This window comes from Ornithorhynchus anatinus, chromosome 8 (genome assembly GCF_004115215.2).
Source record: "Ornithorhynchus anatinus isolate Pmale09 chromosome 8, mOrnAna1.pri.v4, whole genome shotgun sequence".
Lineage (NCBI taxonomy): Eukaryota > Metazoa > Chordata > Mammalia > Monotremata > Ornithorhynchidae > Ornithorhynchus > Ornithorhynchus anatinus.
In genome coordinates this window covers 52,230,178-52,240,160 of record NC_041735.1, presented here as the reverse complement: position 1 = coordinate 52,240,160, position 9,983 = coordinate 52,230,178, and the positions used below count along the sequence as shown (strand labels likewise).

General features: G+C 42.8%; 1 non-coding gene across 1 annotated transcript; it reads left to right on the top strand.

The window, feature by feature from the left end:
• Positions 1 to 8,278: 8,278 nt before the first annotated feature.
• LOC114813958 lies at positions 8,279 to 8,416 on the top strand. Its single transcript, XR_003761702.1, has one exon. It is a non-coding gene; the product is annotated as a small nucleolar RNA SNORA7 (small nucleolar RNA).
• The last annotated feature ends 1,567 nt before the right edge of the window (positions 8,417 to 9,983 follow it).

The following is a 9,983-nucleotide window of genomic DNA, read 5'->3' as shown; positions in this document are numbered from 1 at the left end:
CAGTTACCTCAGGCAGTAGGAGCTCAGTAACTGAGCTCCATTCAGACTGTGAGCTCCATATGGGACATGGATTGTGTCCGATCTGCTTAGCTTTTATCTTTCCCAGTGCTTAGTATAGTGCCTGGTACATAGTAAGCACTTAACAATTACCATAAAAAAAGAAAAAGCAAGTGGCAGAGTCGGGATTAGAATGCCTTGGAGTGGCCAGGCAATTTCTCCCGTAACAGGTTTGCTTGTTCAGAATCTAATATCTGGTCCCTTGAATTGCTTCCTCTCCTATCCTGCCTGCGCACAGTAAGTGCTCAATAAATACGATTAAATGAATGAATGAATGAATGCAGCTGTCCAGAAAAGTTTTCTCTCCATTCCAAATATAATTTGGGCCCCGGTGCCTCTTCCCTTTCCCCAGCAAAGCAAGGATGGATCTGGGAATGGAGAAAACCAAATGAAAATTATCCATTCATTCAGTCATCTTTATTGAGCACTTGTAATCATATTTATTGAGCTCTTACTGTGTGGAGAGCACTGTACTAAGTGTTTGGGAAAGTACAATACAACATTCCTTGCCCACAATGAGCTTACAGGTTTTTTTTCACCCCTCTCTCAGCCTACAGCACTTCTGTGTCCAACCCGGTTTGCTTGTATCCACCCCAGCAGTTAGTATATATAGTGCCTGGCACATAGTAAGTGCTTAATAAATACCTCAGTTATTATTATTATGTACACAGCCATAATTTATATTAACGTCTGCCTTCTCCTCTAGACTGTAAGCTCATTGTGGGCAGAGAATGTGTCTGCTTATTGTTATACTCTCCCAAGCGCTTAGTACAGTGCTCTGCACACAATAAGTGCACAATAAATACGATTGAATTAATGAATGAACAATAAATAACCACTGATTGATTGATCGATATATCCCAAATGAATCAGTGGGACTCATATATTTTGCCAATACAGATTAAGGAGAAAAAATTTAAAAAAAGTTTAGAACAGATAGATAAGTAAACGTAGATGAAATGTTCAAGGGCAAGGACTGGGAAGACTAATGCCTTTACTAGAATCCATGGAGCAGGCCAAAGAGCTTCAGGTCACTTGGATTCTGTTATAGTGTTCTTGTTCCGGCCCTGGTTTCTACATGACTTTTTTTCCCCTGCTGGATAAAAATAATGATGTGTCCGATCTGATTAGCTTCTATTTTTCCCAATGCTTAGTACAGTGCCTGATACATAGTAAGCACTTAACAATTACCATAAAAAAAAGCAAGTGGAGTGGTAGTCAGGAGATATGGCTCTGTGTTGACTGACTAATGAATGGGATTTTGGAGACGTCACTTAATTTCTTGTTCCTTAGTTTCCCCCTCTTTAAATAGGGGACAGTGGCAAAGTGCTTTGAGGAAAGATACTCTGTACATCCCAAGTGATATTATTTAATAATGTTGGTATTTGTTAAGCGCTTACTATGTGCAGAGCACTGTCCTAAGCGCTGGGGTAGATACAGGGTAATCATGTTGTTTGTTTTTTTTTTCTTGTTGGTATTTGTTAAGCGCTTACTATGTGCAGAGCACTGTTCTAAGCGCTGGAGTAGATACAGGGTAATCAGGTTGTCCCACGTGAGGCTCACAGTCTTTATCCCCATTTTATAGATGAGGGAACTGAGGTACAGAGAAGTTAAGTGACTTGCCCACAGTCACACAGCTGATGAGTGGCAGAGCCGGGATTTGAACCCATGAACTCTGACTACCAAGCCCGGACTCTTTCCACTGAGCCCCGCTGCTTCTCGATTATTTCTAAGGATTATTTCTAATCCTTTTGCCTTTTTGAAGTGGTTAGTCTGTTAGTTTACCCTTTCCTTTTATCAGTCTAATCTGGTGTAGCAGAATATATTGGAATATGTTAGAATATATTAGCAACAAATATGTTGCTAATTTTACTCCAATCCCAGGGATTCTAAACTTTTTCCCTTGATATTCCCTGATTCTTGATCCTGGCTGATCTTAGTGTTAAAGATTAATTCAGAAAAATCCTCAGCCTTTTAAGATTGTTTCACCTGCCCACAAAATCTGCACTTTCCCCTGTCTGCGCTTCTCCTGCTTTGCTCAGCTTAATGCTTCCCACTGCTCCCCACAGCCCCACTGAGAATCCAGTATCTCCTGTGGCCAACTCATTCAGAGCACTCTCAAACACCGGTTCCCATGAAAGCAAACCAAAAAGGGAATAGAAAAGTATTTCTCAAATTTCTTTGAGCCCCATTCCTTAACTTCTTAGGCCTGGGATCAATCTGTCAATCAGCCAAATGGTGTTTATTAATGAATGCTTACTGTGTGCAGACCACCATAATAAGCTCTTGGGAGTGTACAATAGAGTAAGTGAGGAGCAGTGTGGCCTAATGGATAGAGCATGGGCCTGGGAGTTAGAAGGACCTGGATTCTAGTCCTGACTCTGCCACTTGTCTGCTTTGTGTCCTTGGACAAGTCACTTAACTTCTCTGGGCCTCAGTAACTTCATCTATGGGACATGGACTATGTCTAACCTGAGTGATTATGTTGTCTTGTTTCTGTCCATCTTTCTCCCCGATTAGAGTGTGAGCCCGACACTGGGCAGGGATTTCCTCTATCTGTTGCCGAATTGTACATTCCAAGTGCTTAGTACAGTGCTCTGCACGTAGTAAGCGTTCGATAAATACTATTGAATGAACGAATTAATTACCTTTTATCTACCCCGTGATTAGAACAATGCTTGGCCCATAGTGAGTGCTTAACAAATACCATTTAAAAAAAAAGTAGGTAGGAGCTGATTCCTGCCCTCAAGGAGTTTACAGTCTATCAGATCTCTTTTAATTGCAGGCTTGAATAGTTATAGTTCCCAACCTTCATGGATAGAAGTAGGGCAGCTCAGTGGAAAAAGCCCGGGCTTGGGAGTCAGAGGTCATGGGTTCGAATCCCGGCTCTGCCATTTGTCAGCTGGGTGACTGTGGGCAAGTCACTTCACTTCTCTGAGCCTCAGTTCCCTCATCTGTAAAATGGAGATTAACTGTGAGCCTCACGTGGGACAACCTGATTACCCTGTATCTACCCCAGTGCTTAGAACAGTGCTCGGCACATAATAAGTGCTTAACAAATACCAACATTATTATTATTATTATTATGTTAACTGACACTGCTGATCTTTAATATTCACTTAGTCTCTCCACTCCCCATTTTTTATAGTATTTATTAAATGCTTACTATGTGCCAGGCTGCTTCTCTAAATTCCTATCCTAAGTGATCCAGTAATGACCAGTCTAATCCATTTATTTTATGCTTAACAAACCACACAAGGGTGACCCTCCTCTCCAAGCCCCACACCTGGAGCTCTCTATTTCAAAAAGGGTTGGGGGCGGGGGACATTCTTGGTTTTGACTGAAGTAAACCTACTTAGTATTGTAATGACTGTAGGGGCATGGTGAGCCTGGTGTTGTATTGAACAGTGTTCTGCACAGAGTAAGCATTCCAATTAATATGATTGACTGGAGAGACACCCATTAGGAGTTCCCACTATAATGTAACCTTGGCCCCTGCCCAAGGAGACCCCCCACAGAAAAGCCCAGTCTTGGCCTTCCTATCTATGATGCCCACTTATAAGCTCTTTGTGGTCAGGGAACATGTCTGTTTATTATTATGGTGTACTCTCCTAAGTGCTTAGTACAGTGCTCTGCTCACAGTAAGTGCTCAGTAAATAAGATTGACTAACTGACTGTCTGGATGGGGGAGGTGGAAGAAATGGTGGCTGGGTGAACTTGAAAAGTCAAGAAACCTGGAAATACCTTATGGCCCCTCAAGTTTCAGGGCAGTTTTTTACCTCAAGGGAATGCCCGGTCTCATGGTTTCATGCTGTAATGTTATTTGATGACGATGATGGTGATGAAGAACTGCCAATGCGGATTGCAGTAGCACAGGGCATTTAGGGATGCTAAAATGAAGGGGGTCCCTGGAGTTTCATTAATGTAATTGGAATCCGGACTTATTTTGCATTGCAGAAATTGTTTCAAAGGGAGTGATTATGGGCCTCTCCCATGAGAGCCCTTTCCCTGTCTGGGACTTCCTTAAGACTTAGGGAGAAGTACAGGAGGGTTTGCACCTGCATGGCAGCATTGCCCCATTATTGGGAAAAGGAGGGGCTCTGAAGTTGTATAGCAAAGCGGCTTGATCTCTTCTGCATCGTCGATGCAATAATTAGGCTGAAAAGGAGAGCAAATCAGAAATAAACCAAGAAAATGCATTTTCCCCCAAGGGCTCCAATGACTTACAAGAAACTCCTACATTCAAATATTAGCATTGCCAGGTGCTGGAAAATCTCTACCTGTGGGAGCTGTTAGATGTTTACCAGCTGCCTCTTTGCAGAAGCCCACTGGGCAAGTGTGAAAGAGACTGCTCGGTATGTATAGCTGTCACGGTCACCTCTTCAAAAAGAGAACCCATCCATAACAGGGCCGCCCTGAAGGCGGTTTATTATCAATAGATTATGCCGCCACCATCCGTGCTATTAAGTTTGGCCCATGATTAAGAGCCAACTGGAAACTCCCTGATCCCACTTCATATTGGTTAAATGTAGTGTGATTTGCGGGTGGATCAAAGTTAAGCTATTTATCCCACTCAGATGTTCCCTTTTAACTCTCTGTCACTGTTCACTAGAGAAAGGTGAAACAGAAAGATAAATGTATGCCTGGGCAGAAACATCAAAGTCAAAGCAGCAAGGAAACATAGTCTAAAACTTCAAGATGGCTTATATCTTATAAAGTCAGAGCTCCTCTTTGAGCAGAGATTACCATTTCACTCCTTTTTTTTCAATCTGAAGAATAAAGTATTAAAATATTCAAAAATACACATTCACTTTTTTCACTCTTCGAATATGTAGAAGCAGAATTGTCCATTCTCCACTGCCCCATTGTTTTAAATGTCTTAGAATAAATTGATGTTTTCATCTTTTCCCTCTGGTCAGTAAAGTATCACTACATTTATTGCTTTTCAAGTTCAGAATAGTTTGACTATTCACATTTAAAGTGATTCTGGGTTTACCACCCTCTCACATTTCAAATTTGAAAAAAATGGCATTAAAGGGTATTTTTGCAGAAGCAAATCTGGTAACTAAATTAATTCCATGTCCATATCCAAGAAGCATTTCTCTCTCTCTCTCTCTCCCCTCCCACCCCCGACCCCCTTGATTATCTGAAGATGTGAGGTCCCAAACCAGCCTCTGCCAGGACCTAATTCTCCTGAAACATCATTTTCCCTTCCAGTGATTTGTCCTAATCAGTTCTGAGGCTCAAGATAATGGAATCTGCTTTTATCTTGTATCACCCACCCATCCTAATGTCCTTACACCAGCATGCCTTGAGCCGTTGGCTCTGCTTCTGTAATTGGAAGCAATACCTGCATGTCATGTTCATATTCAATCTTTAATAAAAATGGCCCATAAAAAATACAAATTTGACCCCAAATTGAAAATATGCCTCAGTTCCTTAGTGTCATGTTCAGTTGAAATGTACAAGAAAATCACCCATATGCCTCCCTCTTACAAAAGTATGCCAAAGTTTACTTAGTATCATATTTTATTTGTGGACATCCTATTTACATCCCTATTTACAATTGAACTGCACATGTGTGGAAGCCTCATTCAAAATGGTGCCTATGATAGAAGATACAACAGAACTATCTTCTGCTGAAGCTGCTAAGTTTTGTTTGGAGCGTTGAACAGAGAAGGAAGGGACTGGTGATCTATGTAAAATTTAGCTGTTCCATGTAAATGGAATTCACCATGGCCAAAGCTGTGGCTGGCACATTCTTTACTTAGAAACAACACCCTTATATGGTACCCATCAATTCAATGAAAATTTCCCTCTGTGGTGTCTTGTGACTTAATGGCTCCTCTTCTTTTCAGAAAGTAGTTTGGTCTTTTTTTCTTGTTGTTTTTTAAGAGATTTTACATTATGACTAAGGCCAAAGATCATTGAGAGGCTATATCACCATATATGAAAAGCACAAGTTAGAGTAAACAATTTAAACATGCAGAACAAAAGCATTTAGATACCAAGCTCATTCCTATAGACCTGCTTTTCAGATTCCTTTTCAAACAGAAACAAAGATCCATCTAAACTCACTATTCTCTTAGGGAGTGCAATGACTTGTCTCATGAGTTGTTCAAGCTTCTGCTTGGAAGCACACAGAGAAACTCTAGTCTCTGAGGGTCATAGTTTATATTACCACTTATCACTTCCCCCTCTTGACTGTAAGCTTATTGTGGGCAGGCGATGTGTCTATTGTTATAGTGTACTCTCTCAAGTGCTTAGTACAGTGCTCTGCACACAGTAAGCGGTCAGTAAATATGATTAAATGAATGAATGAACTTCTCTCATGTCTGCAGGTGCCCCCCAAAAGCATGCCCAGCTGCTGGATCTCAGGCAGGGACACAAGGGAGCCATTTAGTCTGGTTTCCCTCTGAAGGTACTGTCCAGCTGTGGCTGGAGCAGCACATTGAAAGTTCAACATTTACAGTTCCAGAGGGAAAAAGCCCGAGCCTGGGACTCAGGGGACCTGCGTTCTAAATTCAGCTCTACCACTTGTCTGTGGTGTAACCTAGAGCAAGTCACTTCACTGGGACTCAGTTACCTCATCTGTAAAATGGGGGTTAAGACTGTGAACCCCATATGGGACAGGTACTGTGTCCATCTCGATTATATTGTATGTACCCCGGCATTTAGTACGGTGCCTTGTACACAGTAAGCACTTAATAAATACCACAATTATTATTATTGTTATTATTCTCCTCATTGTCCTCATGGATATAACCGAGGCACTTAACATCTCTTTGCCTCTATTACCTCATCTGTAAAATATGGATTAAGATTGTGAGCCATTTGTGGGACACTTCCCCACTGCTTTCAAGCATGCTTATGTATCTCCTATCCTAAAAAAATCCCAAGGTTCCCTCCAGTTATTGCCCCATCTCCCTCCTACCATTCCTCTCCAAACTCCTTGAGCAAGTTGTTTACATCCTCCGTCTCCACTTCTCCTCCAATTCTCTCCTTGATCCCCTCCAATCTGGCCTCTGCCCCCTTCATTACACAGACACAGTCCTTTCTAAAATAACGCATGACCATCGTCTCTGATGGCCTCTACTCTAACTTACTCCTCCTGGACCTCTCAAATGCTGTTGACATTGTAGACCACTCCCTTCTCCTTGAAACTCTACCCAACCCTGGCTTCACTGTCATTATCTTCTCTTGGTTCTCCTCCTGTCTCTCTGGTCACATCCTCTCAATTCCTTCTACTGGCTCCTCCTCTGCCTCCTACCCTCTAAGCAATGGAGGTCTCTTGAGGCTCAGTTTTAGGTCCCTTCCGATTTTCCATCAACATCCTCTCTCTTGGAGAACTTATTCAACTCCCATGGCTTCAATCAACTCTATGCAGATGATTCCCCAATCTACATTTCCAGCCTTGACCTCTTTCCTTCCCTACAACCTCACATTTTCTCATGCCTTTAGGGCATCTCTACCTGGATGTGCGGCCAACATCTTAAACTAAATGCTCCAAACCTCAACACTTTATCTTCCCATCCAAACCCTGCCCTCCCCCTATCTTTTCCATCTCTGTAGGAAATACTAATATCTTCCCTATCCCACAGGCCCTTAATCTTGGCATTGACCTAGACTCATGTCTCTCAATTCACCCACATATTCAATCTGTCACCAAATCCTGTTAGTTTTACTTTCACAACATTGTTAAAATCTGCCCTTTCCTCTCCACCCAAACTGCTACTTCGCTGATCCAAGCACATGTCTAATCCCTTCTTGATTGCTGCATCTGCCTCCTTGCTCACCTCCTGGCCTCCTGTCTCTCCCCACTCCAAACCATATTTCACTCTGCTGCACGAATCATATTTCAATAAAAAACATTCAGCGCATGTCTCCCACTCCTCAAGAACTTCCGATGCCTGTCTATCACCTCTGCATTAAACAGAAACTCCTTACCATTGGCTTTAAGGCACTCAAACAGCTTGCCCCCTCCTACCTCAACTTCTTAATCTCCTACTACATCCCAGCATGCACACTTTGCTCGCCTAGCACCACTGTGCCCCGGTCCCTTCTATCTTGCCACCGAACCTTTTCCCACATTCTCCCACTAGCCTGGAACTCCTTCCCCCTCCATGTATGCCAGACCGCCACGCTCCCTACCTTCAAAACATTATTAAGGTCACATATCATCTAAGAGACCTTTCCCAATTAAGGCCTCTTATCCCAGACACCCGCCTCAGGGTCGCACCTGGAGAGTTTTCAGTCCTCTACCAGTCTCGGCTATGGGATGGAGAGTCAAGCAGAGGCATACCCGTTCCATTCCTAGCTTGGGCAGTGGCTAGCGAATGGAAGGCAATCTGCTCCAACTCAAAACTCACCCATGCTGGGCAACAGAAATATGAGGGAGAGTCAAGGGCGGAGACTCAAGTTTACTCCATGGAAGGAGGCAATGGTAAACCGCTTCCATATTTTTACCAAGAAAATTCTATGGATACACTGCCAGAATGATTGCAGATGGAGATCAGGGCACTCTGGGAGAGATGTGTCCGTGGTGTCGCTATGGGTGGGAAATGACTTGGTGGCATAAGGCAAGATCCCAGACTCCCCCTCTCTTCTGGATCATCTGTGCACTTGGGCCTGGACCTTTGGGCATTCGATATTTGCCCCACCCTCAACTCCACAGCACTTATGTACGCATTTTAAAATTACATATTTTAGAATTTCTATAATATAAATTATTGATTTATATTAATGTCTGTCTCCCCTTCTAGAACGCAAGCTCTCTGTGAGCAGGAAAAAGTGACTGCTAGCTCTGTTATATTGTACTCTCCTAAGCAGTTAGTACAGTGCTCTGCACATACTAAGAGCTCATTAAATATCAGTGATTAATTGATTGTCAGGGACTGTGTCCACCCCGATCTTGTATCTACCCAGTGCTTAGTACAGTGCCTGGCACATCGTAAATGCTTAACAAAAATTACTGAGTGCTTAACTATGTGCAGAGCACTGTAACAGCGCTTGAGAGTTCTACCCCTTCCTGCTTCTATCCTCAAGTCACAGAATTTTCAACAACAATCTCTCTATGGTTATTTTTCAGGGTCATAAATTAATCTTTACAGGATATTTTTTTTTCCTGTCCTAGGCACAGTCAGCTCTCTCCAATCTCACCGAGGTTTGTTATCAGTTCCGTCTTGTTTCTTTGCATTAAATTGACAGAGAGCAGCACAGCGCTGACAACAGGAGGCTACAGCTGTAATTTGCACTGACATTTGCTGGCATTATCCACTTATTGCCTGGTAAGTCAAACGGAAGATATGTCTGATTTCTATCCAGGGGAAAAAAATGACAGTCCTCCCAGTTCCCCACCACCAAAATAAAAGATAAAGACATTTTAAAATCCTATGTTATCATAGTGCAGTTTGACTTGTAGGCAGACCAGAGAAATTGCTCATCAGCCCTTCCCAACATCAGTTGCATCGTGAGCATAGTTATCCCAAAGAACAACCTGGTCCTGCCGCTCACATTTTTCTCATTTTAATTAAAAATCTCACTTGACGTTAGCCTGATTTCTTTTAGATTTGGCCTAGTTTCTTCAAAACCCCAGGCCTGTAGTCTCAGGTTCATTTTCACGGCTGATCGAATCGTTGTGTGGGACAGTGGCCCCACAGCTGGAAGGCACTGGTTCTATTTACAAGCTGCTCCTTTGTAGACCACAGTCTCAGAAATGAAATTGTTAGCCTCCCTGCCATCAGAACTCATCCCGAGTTGTGTTCCAGGTCTGTCTGTCTTGGAGAAGTGTTGCCAGAGGGTTTCATCATCCTCAGGAGGAGAGAGGGATCGCTCCTTGCAACACTTCTCTGTGCCTCAGTTACTTCATCTGTAAAATGGGTTTTGAGACTGTGAGTCCCATTTAGGAAGGGGCTGTCTGCCAACCC